Source organism: Ambystoma mexicanum, chromosome 7p (assembly GCF_040938575.1).
Source record: "Ambystoma mexicanum isolate Mex_15411 chromosome 7p, UKY_AmexF1_1, whole genome shotgun sequence".
Taxonomy (NCBI): Eukaryota; Metazoa; Chordata; class Amphibia; order Caudata; family Ambystomatidae; genus Ambystoma; species Ambystoma mexicanum.
The window spans coordinates 234549580-234565476 of record NC_090939.1 but is presented as its reverse complement, the minus strand read 5'-3'; the positions used below and the strand labels follow the sequence as shown (position 1 = coordinate 234565476).

The 15897-nt window shown below is 43.3% G+C and overlaps 1 long non-coding RNA gene across 1 annotated transcript in view; it reads left to right on the top strand.

Moving 5' to 3' along the window:
• The window catches only part of LOC138525859 (uncharacterized), a 151541-nt gene extending 135885 nt beyond the window's left edge, over nt 1-15656 (top strand). The window contains exons 6-7 of the long non-coding RNA XR_011283455.1: nt 9585-9695; nt 9905-15656. This is a non-coding gene — a long non-coding RNA (uncharacterized lncRNA). The remainder of the gene's footprint in view (nt 1-9584; nt 9696-9904) is intronic.
• Nucleotides 15657-15897: the final 241 nt, after the last annotated feature.

Genomic DNA, 15897 nt, shown 5'->3' with positions numbered 1-15897 from the left:
AGGCCCTATGTTTGTGTCTGGTTTGGTGGTTTTTTCCCTCGCTAGGGAAATTCCCCACTATGCGGCCATTTGCTCCAGATTTGCTAAAGCCTGGCCGCATTCCTCTGAGTTTGGTGGCCCTATGACCATGAAATCGTCTAGGTAATGCACTATTTTTGTCCCTGGTCTCTGCTTTAGGGAAGCCCATTGAAAAAAGGAACTGAATTGCTCAAATAGTGCACAGAATACTGCGCACCCCATGGGAAGGCATCTATCTACGTAGAATTTGTTGTTAAAAGTGAAACCTAGCCACTGCTGTGACTCTGGGTGGACTGGCAAAAGTCTGAAAGCAGATTCGATGTCCAGCTTGGCCATCAAGGCATTTCTACCGCACTCTTCTATGAGCCTTACCGCTTCTTGGAAATGCGTGTAAATTACAGCAGATTCTGTGTGTGGGATGCCATTGTTTAAAGACTGGCCTTTAGGGTAGGATAGGTGATGGATTAGTCTCATTTTTCCGGGTTCTTTTTTGGGGACCAGGCCTAGTGGAGATATTAAATAGTCCTTTAGAGGCATGGCATCCCAAGGACCTGCTACCCTGCCCAGTTGCAGTTCTTTCTTGATTTTGGTTTCTGCTATCTGGGGGTTGTCCCTGGCTGACTTTAGATTCATTGGGATGTATTGTTACCCAGAGCCCTTAAATGGGATGAAAAACCCTTTGGTGAAACCCTGCGATATTATCTTGCTGGTTTCTATGTCTGGGTAGCTGTTTAGGGCGTCCCTAAAATTGCCCGGGTTGATGGGCGTTCGTCCTGGTTCTAAAATTGGGATATCATTCTTTCTTGGCTGGGAGTCTGGTGCAGTTGCTTGTTGCATGGTCGCCGTTGCAGTTTGTGCAGGCGTGTTTGTACCAGCATTCTTTGCCCCATGTACATTGGTTTTTCCCAACATTTTTGTATGGGATGTTGGATTTAACAGCCTGCTGTTTGTTCTGTCTGTGGGCATTGTTTTTCACCGCCCAAGGCTGGTTCCTCCGAAAGGGCTGCTCCCTGTTTTTGGATTTATCATTGTCATGGGATTTGCTTACTTGCGAATTTTTGCTATTTTTGGAAGAAGAATGCATAGTATCTTCTTCCTGGGGGGGGGGGTTCGGCGTTGAGGGTGTATAAATCGTTCTGGACTTCATCCCCACTCAATGGCCGGCCTTTCTGACATGCTCCTCCTAAATCTGATGTCGTATGCAAGCCATGTCTTCCCCCTCTGTGTTACTTTTACTTCCCTTATTTTATCAACATATGCCCAGATCTTTCTACCAACCATGGGGAATTTTTCTTCATATATTGTTCCTAACATGGCAAAAGCCTGTAACCAGTTGTCCCAGTTTTGTTTGACCTGGGCGTTTCTGGCAATAGCTTTTTCTTCTATTTTTTTGGGGTCTCTGAAAGCGTCTTTCCCTTTGCGCTGTACTTCTATTAGGGAAAAGATTTCTATACATTTTTTGGCCCATATGGCTTCTTTGATTGTGGTATCAATGTTCCATGCCAGGCATCTTTTGTATCTATTTAATATCTCTGTCTGGAAAGATTTCATTTTTGTTCTAATTGTGCATTACAGATTGTTACAATGTCAGTTGTATTGCCCGGTGCCCCGTCGCGGCCGTGTTGTCTGTGCCTGGCGTTGTCCATGCTTTTAGGGCACCTGTTGTATCAGTTGCTGGAGTTGTGGAAGCTGTTGTATTTATAGCTGTGGGCGCTATTGGCAACTGCTGTACTTGTGGCGGGATTGCTATCGGTAGAGGTACGGTTGGGTTGACAACCGTTATAGTAGGTTCTATTGTGATGGAGGGGTTTGAGGCCCCAGGTTCCCTTGTGGGCGGCGTCTGTTTCCCCCTTATTTCTACCATTAGTTGCTGTAATTCTGCTATATTCTCGCATAATTTTGACAATTTGTTGGTACCTTTTCTGGCGTCTTCGGATATTTTTCTCCTTTTTAATGGTGCGGAAAACTCCTCCTGGCTGGGTGGGCTGGTAATTCCTTCCCTGGGTAGGCCGTACATGTTTTCTCTAACCCATGCCCATCCGTAGTGCTCTGCCGCTTCAATGGCTGCTAGCAATTGTGGTGGTTTGGGCTTCTCTGCCGGTGTTGGGGGTGCCTGTGTTTTCCGTTTGGGCCCCATGTTTTTCTATGCCTGCTATAGGAAAAAGAAAAAGGAGTTTTATCACGGAGTTAAGCCGTTTGTTATCGGCGAGTTCTTTGTGCCTGTTTTATTTGTTGCCCATGCTGGGTAACTGTTGACTGGTGCCTTCTTGCCCGGGTTTCAGAAAATTGGGCAGCCCCCAGGCTTGATTTACTGGATTTAAATAATAGGTTTCGCTGTGAGGACGCCCTGCAATATTACAGAAACTATTTTTAATCTGCAGTCTTTGGGCCCGCCAAGCTTGGAACTGTGTTCGCCAGCTCTGCGTGGTGTTATCCTGCCCCTTCTGTTGTTATCACGCAGGGGTTCCGGTCCATGTAATAAAATGTATCTCTTTTGGACATAAATGTCTATTTTTCCTCCCTCGTAGCCCCAGCGCAGTGGCTCACCTTTAAAGTGTTGAATCAGAAGCCGTCCGCGCCGTGCTGTTCGAGTGCCGCTTCTCCTTCGCTCGCACTGGTTTTGGGGATGATTCCGCAGCACGCGTCTTCGTTTGTTGTGTTTGGACACACTCGCCTCTCGCTTCTCGTTCTATGCTGCAAATTGCTGAAATTAACAGCGTCCGCGCTGGCCGTTCGGTTGCCGCTTCTTCCTTTGTTAAAGCTGCATTGCATTGCTTTGAACAGTACAATGTTCAGGAAGGAAAAGACACTGCGATGTACAGCGAACTTCAAGAATTGCTAAAGAAGCAAGAAGATTTGGAAGACACTGAGTAAACAGTGAACCTCCTGTTTGCTTGGGTCCCCGTTCAGGGTCCACAAACAGATTGTGTTTACTCTGAGCATGCTGCTCTCATTTATAGGACCCAGGGAGGCCCTGGGTCTTTGTTGTGTATGTGGTGGGGGCCGCTGTTGTCGCAGCCCCCGGCCAGATAGCCGACTGTCTGACCCCTGGTGGGGGCAGATCTTTGAACCTGGGCCCTGCCTGATGGTTATTTCCTTATGGCGCTTAGCACCTTGCTGTTTGGAGGAAGGGTGCGATAACTGTTCGTACCTTACCCTTCCAAGGTTTTTGTGCTGCCGAGACTGCGTGTCTCTGTAGCTGGGGGAAGGAGAGGAGCAGGTGTGGGGGGTTGGGGCTGCCCCTCTCCCAGCTGCCGATGGTAACAGCAGTTACCCTGGGATGCCCATGCAGCATTGCCCAGAATGCATCTATGGCTATGTTATTTCCGGTCAAGCAGCACACATAGCCGTCCACACTGAAAATCCTGACATACCTCAACACCTCTGCCATTAGTATACAGCGACAACCAACGAAAACACATTTGGTGTAGCTGGGTACACATTGAATCTTCAGCACTAGAACTCTATCCGAAACCACCAACAACACCCATCCATGTGCCTGCCCTCCGGTATCCTTACTGGAGCCTAGCCAGCCCACCCAAGTCCTAACCCAGAAAAAATGCACACAATCGTCTTTAATTCTCCTGCACATGGACTGCAGTCACTGAGGTTCCAACCACAAAGTGCATTGAGGTCATACAAATGGGGAAAGGGTGCTATATAAATGACAAATACAATATAATACAGTACAAGCACCTGGCAATTAGCATACTCAACCCACGAAAGGTCAGCCTCCTTTTGCCCCTCTAACTCCCCCTCCTCCAAACCCCTGCCCCACTTCACCTTCTTAGGAGGTCTAACACTGGACAATCACAACAAAGACAAACGACTGACTAGGGCAAATAAATGGATTCACCCAGAATTCTCGAACTGTCAAAGCAAGGTGACTAAACAGGAAGGATTCTCTGGTTCAAACACAAATTGGTATGTTTTTCAGGTTTTACAAACAAGTGGTACACAAAACGATTCTGTACTTAAATGTCTTTGGGATTAAAGGAAAGGTAGAGGAAACAGGTGGAATAAGTCATACGAGGCTCTGTAGGACACATACACTGCCAGACAGGATAAAGAATACAACAGGAAAGAGTTTTTTTTGCTTTTTTTAAAACTTGTTTGGGTGACATAAAGGAGTAAAACCAACACTGGTAAAGACACATAAAACATGTTTGGGGTGTTTTTATGAGCAATGTGTGGGTAAAAATGAAAGACAAAAAAGGCGTTTTATTAAAAAATACACTGTAAAAAGGGGGCAAATAGGTGTCAAAAAGCACTATTATAGTAGCCACTGGCAAGAGAGAACACCAAGTACTGGGCATGCCCTGACCACTCCTGCTCCTACAGCCCAAGAAATTCTACAAAGAGATCTGGTGCTTGCATAGGTCTCCATAAACTCAACAGAGCACAAAGAATATTGCTGGCAGATTCAGTCACTCTGATTTGGCTCACCAAATACAACCCTGCCTGCATGACAAATCAACTTCCGCGGCACCGGTTGTCCAGAGATGAATATCGGTTTCTAAACCATCAACCAGCCCCACACCAAGAGAGATCTGAACAGATTGGAAGCACAAGCAAATTATAAACTTCCTTGTCCAATGTTGGTAACGTGGACGGAATGGCAGGTTTATCTCTGCTAGGTCATGGATCTTTGGTTAGTTGCATCAGAGCGAAAATACAATTATTACTCAATGTTGTATAAAATATCTACTTTATTATTATCACAACGGACATTTCTAGCACACTACAAAATACAATCCACCCTGTAAAGGAATGCAGAGGACAGACAGTTTGAAGAAGGAAAGGGGATGCACTTTGGATTCTGACAGGAGGGTAGTCAGTAAAGTAATTAATCGTAATAGTTCAAAGAACTTAGTTTCAGCACAAAGGGAGCAATGGGTTGTAAAATGTCACTACGGTCCTCCGGAGAAGGACCAGGGGGACAGAACCACAATGTACATTTGTGCTTATGGAGGTTATTGGTGCTCGAGAAGGTCATATCGGTTTCAGTGCCCTTTGCAGCTTCTGTGACAGAGTTCAAGTGGGGAGACAGCTGCGGGTATCAGGCTGCAGGCAGTTCGGCGAGCGAGGCTGGATGGACGGCTGCAGGCAGGCCTACACAGCGACTCGGGTCAGGAATCGGTGTATCAAAACTGGTTGGCGGGTCTGAAGAACTGGTCGAGGTGTCTCATATGGCTTGAGCGACTGCTGCATAACAGCAGTCAGGGGTGCAGTCGGTTGCAGCTCGAGGGGCTCGACTGGCTTGAAAAATGTCCTTTAAGGCGGACGCTGGTTGATGCTTTTCGATGCACTCCTCCCAGCTTCTTCACTGGGCTTGTATTGTCCTTTAAGGTGGATGGCCCAAAGCTGAGGAGAGTGTTGCAGGACACGGCCTTGTCCTTGGTTTGATTCAGAGTCTCTCTGGCACTTCCAACCTAGGAAGCTTGCTGCAGAGCCTAGCAGGGCATGCTGTCTGCTGGCTGGGTACCGGCTCTGGAACTGGTGGAGGGTCCTCTGGATTCAGAATCTCCCTCTGTTCCCTGCAAGTTGTTTATGGGCGGGGTCTTGCTTCCCCTCTTTGGAAATCTTGGCCTTCCTTCACTGGCAGAAGCTGTAAGGCAGACTGTACCTTCAGTCAGGGTCCAAATGAGTTCTTGTTACTCCTTGCGAAGGCTTCCAATGATCTACTGAAAAGAGGGGCGTGACCCTCTTTTAAAGCCAAATGGGCCATAGTGATTGGTGTAGGCTAAGCCAACTTTAATGAACCAATCCTGGGTCCCCACCAAGAATCTCCTGTATGCAGATGGTCATAACCAGTGTGTTTTGCAACAGAAAAGGTAAAAGGGTGAACACATGTAATACTAAGTCCCACCTATCTTCCTGTCTGTTGTGGATCAAAGTTCTGTTTTGTTAATAGAGCTCTCTGTGGTTCCTCGTTAAAGCGGCAGGTCTCCCTTGAAGCTGCGGCGAGAAAGGATTTTCTGTCTCCAATAAACCACATACTCGTACCTTCTAAATGGTGCCCCCCTCCAGGGGTTGCCTACCGTAAACACATACTCCCAGACATGACAGGTCGCAGCCCTTGACACTGAGAGGCGGGAGTTGCCTTCAGGTTGACAGTGTGCATATTATAGGATGTTGGAGTTTCCTGTCTCTTTTGTTTTAGCCTCTGCAGCCATGCCCCATGTGGGCTTGTTTGATGTATACTCTATTAGTATGTTAATTATGTTAATTGATGCCACCATCTGCAGAGGGTAAACAAACAGACAGGGCAGATCCACAGAGCCTTTCATAGTTAATTAGGCTGGCCATGGCAGGAGAAAGGTTTTGGACCTCCCCTTTCTGAGAAGAATTGTGTACGCCACCTGTCAGATCCGAACTAAACATGACAGGGAGCACTGCGTCTGTAGGCTGTGTCCACCCAGAGTACACAGGTCTTTGTGTATGTCGTGTGGTAAGCATAGGAAAAAGTGTGTAGATTAGCACAATACATTTTCCAGAGGTTGATCTACCATCATTCAATTTCATATAAAATTTCAAAAAAGCCCAGGTGAGCGCACACCTACCGTGCGGATGGTCGAATTACTCACAGACTGCCCAAACATTATTGTCTGCCAGCCAGCATCCCAGAGAAATAACAAATAATGAGGAGGGGAATACTGGATAGGTGAGAAATGCGATTTGCTCAGGGACTTCCATTTCAATATTTAAACACCATGAAGTTAGAACATGGACCCCTGTTCAATATAAAGCAAAAGCACATTCAGTAAAATGTCAATATGAGTGAAACTCATGGATTCATCTAAACGTTCTGTCAGTGTGCATGATGGAAATTGAACATGGTCTCAAAGGATCATTGTCACCTGGGTCCAGGCACATTTTGGCTTCTTGCTGCTGAGAACACTCCTGTTATGTGACTTCTGAGTCGTTTATGATGCTTAAGGGGCATGTGCCTTGATACACTTGAACTACACATTGTGTGACCTCGTATCGTAGAATTAATCTTCTCTCTTGCTGCTCACAGTACCAATGGGAGAGGAACTGTTTCTTGCCAATGATTGGTATCATATATCCTACCTGCACATTGACTGCTCACTTTATCCTGGGCTGGTCTTTACTGGGAGAGGAACCGTTCCTTGTCAATGATGGGTATCACATATCCTACATGCACATTGACTGCTCACTGTATCCTGGGCTGATCTTTACTGGGAGAGGCACTGTTCCTTGTCAATGATGGGTATCCATATCATACCTGCACGTTGAGTGCTCACTGTATCCTGGCCTGGTCTTTGCTGGGAGAGGAACTGTTCCTTGTCAATGATGAGTATCACATATCCTACCGGCACATTGAGTGCTCACTGTATCCTGGGCTGGTCTTTACTGGGAGAGGAAATGTTCCTTGCCAATGATGGGTATCACATATCCTACCTGCACATTGAGTGCTCACTGTATCCTGGGCTGGTCTTTTGTGTGTGGTAATTGCATTTATGTATCCAAATGCCACTTTATATTTACTCACATGTTTGCTGCACTCAAAGTTAAATTAAGGTGAATTGACAGATAACAGACAGGGCGACCGAAGAGACGGATACAGCAGAATGATGCCCAAAGTAATGTCCCAAGATGAAGTAACACGCCCAGCCAGATAATGTGCAACTTAGCAGATATGAGATGTTATCATTCCGGCACTTGGCATAGATAACGTATGATTTGATGGTGGCTTTTAGGTGGGGTTGCCATGGTGGGTGGGGTTGTCTTTTGGCACAAGTTGAGGTGATGGAGGTGAGTCTCACAGCAAGGTTGTGTTTGAAGTGCTGGCATCAGAGAGAGCACAGCATGAAGCACAGTGCTAACTTGCAGAGAATGGTATCAGGTAATATTATCCCCACCAATAATATCTCCATATATATATAAATAACGTCAGAGACTTGGTAGTTCACACGTATCCGAAAAAAGAAGTGATACCCGATCAAACTTGTCTCTGGCACCTTCCGCCGGTGATTGGTCATTTTAAATGTGGGAGATGTGTAATCTGTCCATTAACAAAGATTTTGAAATCGATTGACCTCAACGGTAAAGATTTGGGTTTTTCGCTCTTTTTGTAATTGCGGATCATCATGGCTTACTTATGGAATAAAGTGCCCGTGTAATTTGATCTATGTAGGTAAGACCAAAAGATGTATAAAACAACTTATTTGTGAACATAAATCATGTTTGAGGAACAAGGTAGCCACCAAACACCTAGTTGCACATTATAAATTAAAAAAACGTAAGTACACCGACATTTTTTGGTTCGTTTTACAAACCATCTCTGCGCCCGAAAGAGGAGGTTATAGAGAAAAGCTTCTGAGCTTAAGTGAACAGCGATGGATTTATTTTTTGAATACAGCTACCACAGGGTTAAATACATCTGTGGAATGGAATTCCCTTATCATGATGGTATGAGGGAGCGGATTGATCTGGTCTGCTCAACTTGAAGGGCATCTGTCTATGTTATATACTTGCATTCGTGATCTTGTGTATCTGCGATGCAATACAAAAATGAAATGTTTTTCGCAGGCTTTTATGGATTTACATAGAGTGCATCACTAGTAATCCCTCCGGTAAAAAACCATCCACATTATACCACCATAGATGACGTTTGTCTACATAGCAGGATTTTGCACACCAAACAAATGTTTTGGCCCCTTTAAATCAGCAGCTAACTTGCCATGTGGTCCAGGTCACATGACCGTCAAGTTAGGGTTTAAAAAGCGAAGTTTCTCCTTGAACGCGAGAAGCGCGATCGTTTGGATGTCGCCTTTCGTTTGTAACTGAGGATTTCGCATACATGAGGTAAGTCGCATTTAGGATTGAACTGAGGCATTGGTTGTCCTTGCATTTTGGCTCAAGTAGAATGTGCTTCGATAAGCTTATACGTACGCTCAGACATTTGAATACGTTGGAGTTGTGCTCTCGTATTCTGTTTGAAGTAAGGTGTGCTCCGCTAAGTCTTTGCGTGCGTTGAGACACACAAGTATTTTGGAGTTCGGCTCCCGGTCGGAAAGTTGTTAAACAGATGACGTTCCGTGAGGCAGAGGCGGTTTTTGAAGGCTCCGTTTACATTAGGACGCAATGAGCAGCTACCATTGTGTGAATTGCACTTTTGTCCGAGGCATAATCAATGAGTTCTGGTTTTTTCATCACTTTGCAGGCGATGGGTTAAGAGGCTACCCTGAGAGGTGATAAGTGTGGTGGCCTGAAGTGTATTTGCATAAACCACCGGGTGTCTAATTAACAAAGTTTGGATAACAAGTTCCACAATATAGACTCAAGTGAGTTTTTATTAAATGAATAATAAGCGGTATTAAAAACGCTAAAAAGTCATCAGAGTGATAATTATGACGAATGGCATACCGTAAACACTGATGCCCGCAATAGTGCTGTCTATGCTGGCAATCTGTTAACTATTGAGATCAAGTTAAACAATTTTTAAGAACTGTTTAAAGAACATTTATGAAAAGTATTTAAAGTTAAAAATATGTAATAAGGAAATTGATCTCCCTATTGTATATTGGTCCATAATATAGGTGGGTTGCTGTGACCTGCGAATACCTGGCACAAAGAAACAAGAATATGAAGAAAATAAGACTTGATACGGCTAAGACGTAGTCGTTTTTGAAGCTCATGTCCATCCGGATGTAAGTTTGGGCTTGGTGGCATGTTGTGTCTGATGTGCCCTATTGTTCTTGGGAGAGTGAACATCATATGCTGTTTTAGAAAGATATGTAACAATTATACCATTGTGAAATTATGTTTTGGAATGAATTTGTGATTACCAGGAGCAACAATGTATTACTGTGCATCCAGAGCTTCACTGTCGCTCACAACTGTGTATGTTTGTTTTTAGATTGTGCTAACCTGTTGGGGTATATGAAAGAGGTTTCCATCTGCTCAAAAAGAAATTGTCTGTCCTGAAGAAGGCCGAGAAATTATTGGGTGTAGAGACACTAGAGATAGTGCCTTAATCTCCAGAAGGGCCGAAACATGTCGACAATTGACAAACGACTCTTTAGAAATTGAAGTTGTGTATCGCTATAATGCTTAAGTAAATGAAGTCAGTTGATTTATCCAATTAACCCCATACAGATGATACTGTAGAAATGGATTAAGTTGACCATGCAGTGATGAATTGTAATTTACATTTGTATGTCTTCTTTTCTCCATGGTTTTATCAATTTTTTCAAAAAAGTTTTTCTAAATTTTTCTAAATTTGTCTTAACAATAAATGTATATTGGACTTATTTATGAATAGTGATTTTCAGTGTGTGTTTAAGTATGTATAAGCGACGTGTTATGTTGTGCACAAACAGCATGTGGTAGTGCATTGTATTGAGTAATTCCAAAACAATAATGCTGTTTAGATACGTGTGATTGGTTCAGCAAATGGGAAGGTATTAACTAAGATGACATTACATATCACCAGCCCAATCCCGGTTCGACAATGAGGGGGTAGTCAAGAGTCTCATTTTTTGTATAGTGTATTGAATGGTGTTCTCCCGTTTCGAGACTCTGACCCCCCATTAACAAAAATTGAGGGAGATTACCTTTTTTGAGGTAACTTCTCCCTTGGAGGATGGAAAAAGGATTTATATTGGAACTAAGCTAAACAGAGCCACAGCTTCACATCAAGACCTTCATTTTATTAATTGTGTACTAGACATTAAAATATAATATGGCGGCACTCCTGCCACTTTAACACACTGACCTTGCTCTTACCACTGTATCTGTCAGACTTCATCTTCCACCTACTTCCCTCCTTGCACCTCACTGGAAAACATAACTTTGTGTACTAGTTCTAAGCACCTGGCCTATGGCAGTGCCCTACCTATAACCTCTGCAACAGCAACATTAATATATTGTTTGCTCCTTTTGTGTAGCAGTATGTGGGTATCTAATATGTGTCCAAATTAGCTATAAGCAATACATGCGCCTTCTGCCACACAAAACTCAACCTGCTCACACTGTGGTACATGCTAATAGGTTTTTCGCAGCCTGAACCTTTTTGCCTGGCGGGGACGCTGTACGTGCATCCCAAAATGTGTTATGTTTTTCTAAATTCAGTGTGATATCCTCATTTGTTAAAGGATACACATGTATCTTTCACCCACAGTTACAGCAACAGAATGTAATCTCTTGCCTTCAAACAATTGTACATTTTTCTCTCGCACCATAAAATTATGACACACCTTGTTACAATCACTTACCGTAATCTCCTTCGTACTAGGTCTGGGCCTTTTCACTTCCCTGCTAGTCACTTACAATAAATGTCAAACTTATATGTGTCATGCAAGGTGTCTAGGGGATACTCCCCTCTCTAGTAGTAGTAGCCACAAGTAGATGTCTCCTGCACTACCCACACAGATACACTCACTAATTGTAATCTCCTGCTTCGGAACAATTCTATTATTGTCTCTGGGCTAACATTGCCTTTCACTACAGAAATATGGCGCACTGAGCTACAGTCACTACATGATATTTCCTGCCTGCCTCCAACCAATTCTGGGATTTCCAACTCTGTACTAGTCACTTAATAGAAAGGTCAGAATACTTGCTACCCTAGCATACATAGCTACAAGAAGATGTACATGTGTTGCACAGTCAGTAAAAGCAACTGATAAAATCTCCTCCCTGAAAATAATCTTCTCCAGGCCGCCAACCAATTCTCTGACCTTCTCCTCTCTTCTAGTGTCTGGCAAGGTATGTCTTATAAATAAATTGAGATTTTCCACTGCACTTCATGCCTGAGACCAGTCTCTAATTGTGGGACCAGAATTCAAACCTGTGACCCTCTGCTTTGTCTTGCTTCCAAGACAAGCATGTTTCCCCTCAGCTATCCTCCCAGCTGCTTGTGATATATTTCATACAAGTTGGCCACTGGAATTCCGTTTGCCGTAATCTAGCAACCATTAGAGGATAGCACATGTATGCACACTCATTTAATGCCACCAAATGTAATCTCTTGCCCCCTAATAATTTGATAATGTTCTATTTGATAGTGCTCTATCTGGTCACAAAAAGATGGTGCATTCACCATCCAGATTTGTGATTGTTTCTTCTCTACTAGTCGCTGAAAATGAATGAATACTCTGATGTATGCTCATGTTTGTTTACAGCAATATGGTACCTAGCATGTTCTCACAAACATATATTTAATGACGCTACCTGAGTTGGAGCAATAGAGGTCCATTAGACATTAGTGAATAACCATTGTGAGACAGGCATGTAATCAAGAGATGACACAGACAGCAGATTGAGAATTGAACAACAGAATATTTATTAAGTATCAGGATGGGCGTAATTCCTGGTTCTATGTTCATTCATCTGCCGTTTTCTTTCACAGCACTTTTTTCCGACAATTGTTTGCTGAAAAAAAATCATAGAATTATTTGTTTTATTTGGAGGGTTCCCCCAATCCCCTGTCCCCTATTATGTATTCCCTACACACCACCTCACCCTACCCCTTAAATGCCCCCAACCCCATATTTATCAAAGATTTTTTTCGGCAAATGTTTTTCAGCAAAATGTGCAGCAAAAAAACAAAACAAAAAACGGTTGCAGGTTTGCCTGATTCCAATTAGACCAATCACTGGGACATGTCTGTAGTCTCCAGGATCCCAATACTATAGTGGTGTCTCCTATAGGTAGTCTGTTGTGGGATGATTCAACACACGTTTGCTCTGCCATGCGGCATCACTGTGTTCTGATGGTGCCAGAAACATCAAAAGGGCTGCAAAACCCTTGTGCACGCCAACACCTCTGAGATTCGTGCTCTGCAAAGCACAAAAAGATGGCTGCCCAATCTGCCATGCATGTTGTCAGTGGTGGAACAGAGATCTCTCTCCTGAAACATGTCACTGGGCTCCACAACAAGTGAAAATGGAGTACAGAGGGAAAAGCAGTGCTCTGCTAAAGGAAACCCCCAAATCTTGCTTTAAATCTTTTTCTTTGTTGCTGAAACTGCAGAATGCCGGTACAAAACACTTTTAAACATCCAAAATTCTTACTGGGTGCTACAAGTCACTTAGTTCAAGAAATCATTGTGAACTCAAATTTCTGGAAAAGCTGGAAGTATTAAAAAAACATCCACAGCAAAAGTTGCCTGCCTGTGAAATCTGTCAAAAATCTGGGCGCAGTACCCTTGGCCGCCTGAATGACAGCTGTCAGAAGCCTGCATTAAAACTGTAAACTTGTACAAACTGAAATCTAATGGTTGAAATCTAAGTGGCCTGTTCTTGAGAGTAATCTATGTTGTAATTGTTTGAGCCCTTGGGTGTAGAATCTGGAATAAGTGTTCGAGCTGCAAGTTTGAAATCACAAGTTTATTTTAAACCAAGAAAAAGATGCAACAGAATGAACCTTAAATTTAAGCCTGGCTAAAAGCCCCCCAAACTGGAATAACAGCTTTCTCTCTCTCCAGTCCTCTCCAGCAGGAAATCACACCTATGTGATGATTATAGGGTGGGGGGAAGAATTTTGTTTGCAGGGGGAAGGAGACAATGGACATCCTCCAGCTAAAAGGAAATGTCAAGTGTGAAGAGTCATAAATGGCCTCTGCCCAGGAGAAACAGGGAGAGGATGTTCCTGGGTCCCAGGAAAAGACCAAAGGGGCGGAGCTAAACTACCATTTGTTGCTTAACAGGGACAAAAGACACATTTTAAAAAGACTGATAACTCCCTAGGTAAAATTGTGCAAAATATATAAATAACAGCATTGTTAATGTAATGTTTGGATGCACAGGTGAAAAGGCGCCAGAACTCTGACATGTTCTGGGAAGAAACGGCGGAAAAAGTGATATTACACAAAATGTATTTCTGATAGAAGTATGAAACTTTATACACGTGTGCCCATGTTCAACGCGCACATTTGTAGAAATTTGCTCCTAAATTGGACATTGTGTTCTGGATGAAAAGGGCAAAATTCTGCCAAAAGCAGACACAAGATCCTACAGCGACGTGACTTGGAGGAGTATCTGCTAAACAAAACATGTAATCTGTATATATGCCCATTATAGGGGTTGCACATTTGTAAATATGTATTGTATCAAAAATAGATTTTGTGTTCAAGAGGCTAGGGGTGGACTCTAAGCCTCATAAACCCATACCATAAATGTGACATCCTGTTTTTCTCCTCCTATCAAGGAAGAGAGGAGACCTTGACCAGTCCCGATCAAAGGGGGCAAGCTTATGCTAAACCAGCACACACACACCCGTTATCATAAGCATGAATATAGAGACAGCTCAGCACTCAAAAGAACAGACAGATTCATTCACTATCCGATTGCTGGCGGAGCACCCTATTGCAGAACCATCCATCTAACTTGCTTCAGACTCCAGAAACTTGGCAAAGCAGAAAGGCCCATTGCATAGCTGAACCATTTTCAGCTAGGCCTTAAATGTCCAGAACCAGAACCAACCCCAGAAACATACAGGGAACCAAAATACAGCCGGGCTGTGCTGTACTACTTGCCTGCTGAAAATAATTATCATCAGAACCAAAAGATCCAATCCAGTCCGGTGCTGCGCTGTGACCAGAACCAATGCAGATCTGATCCAGTCCTGCGCTGTGTTGTGAACAGACCCATTCCAGTCCGAGGTGCAAGAATCCTGACGTTTCCGTTTAAAAACATATCTAGTGAGTCTCTAGAGATAGAACTGTGTCATTAGCATATGTATTGTCCATAGTCAATCCCTACCTTAAATTCATCCTATCCTGTCTTCAGAACCTGCATTGTTAGGAGTATTTTTGAATTGCCTAAACTCTCTATCTTATCCCTCCTATCTTCCTCCTGTAGTAGTAATGTTAAAACTATCTTTGCGCTGATATATTTCATCTGAAGAAGGCGAGCTCCTCAGCAGGCAGTCGCCCTGATCAGGTGGCTGTGCTTCTGTGTGGTATTCGTTTCTTCATAGTCATCCCCTAGTGTAAGAAATCCATTTGTAAAAGTGCATTCCTGTTTTCCCATTCTTGCACCTATCTCGAAAAACGACCTCCACTAAAACATCCATAACTTTTGTGCTAGAAACGAAATGTCAACGTCTGATTGTAGCTACCATCCACAGCTTTAATTTGCATCTAAAATTGCATCCCAAATCCATATGGTTCTCCCGTAATCGCTATTATCGTGCACTGAAAAGTTTGCCGCGAATTTCGTTTTAGGGATATTCTGACATGTGTAAAACAGGTTTTGATTGCTTCCGACCTTAATTTTAAGATTTCACATTGTTCCTTAGTATCAAATCATTGCTAGTGTTTGTGTGTAACTATCCAAAGTGGCTCCCATAAGAATTTAAACAATTTCAGCAATTGAAACAATATTTAGTGTTTTTAACCAATCCATTCTCAAGATAACCTTAAAACCATTTTGAACGCTTGCCAATCAATTCTGTTTTTCTCTTGTGTTGCTGGGGGGAAATTGGGATTGATATTTTGTTTGAATTCTGCCATTCCTGAATAACTGCTCTCTCTCCTCCTATCTATTTACATTGCCTGTTGGGGGGTTGAGGGGCGTGCAGGGGGAAATAGTAACCACACTGCTATTTTATCTGAACACACACAAAAGTATCATTTTCTGTGCTGAATTGTTTTGCTCACTATTACTGCTTGTGTATTAAAGAGATTCTTTAGTGCTACATCACCCCATTGGTGATTATTGTGTCCCTATTAAACATATTGGATACATTTGTAAATACATAAATAAATATTTTAACTTTGCAAACCAGCCTGATTCCTGGTTCAGTGTGACCGGGGGAGGCGGGGTTCCAGGAAAGGGGCGTGCTATGAGTGGTACATCGCTCAGAATTAAATAACTTTTAGACACAAACAAATACGGATTTCAGTTG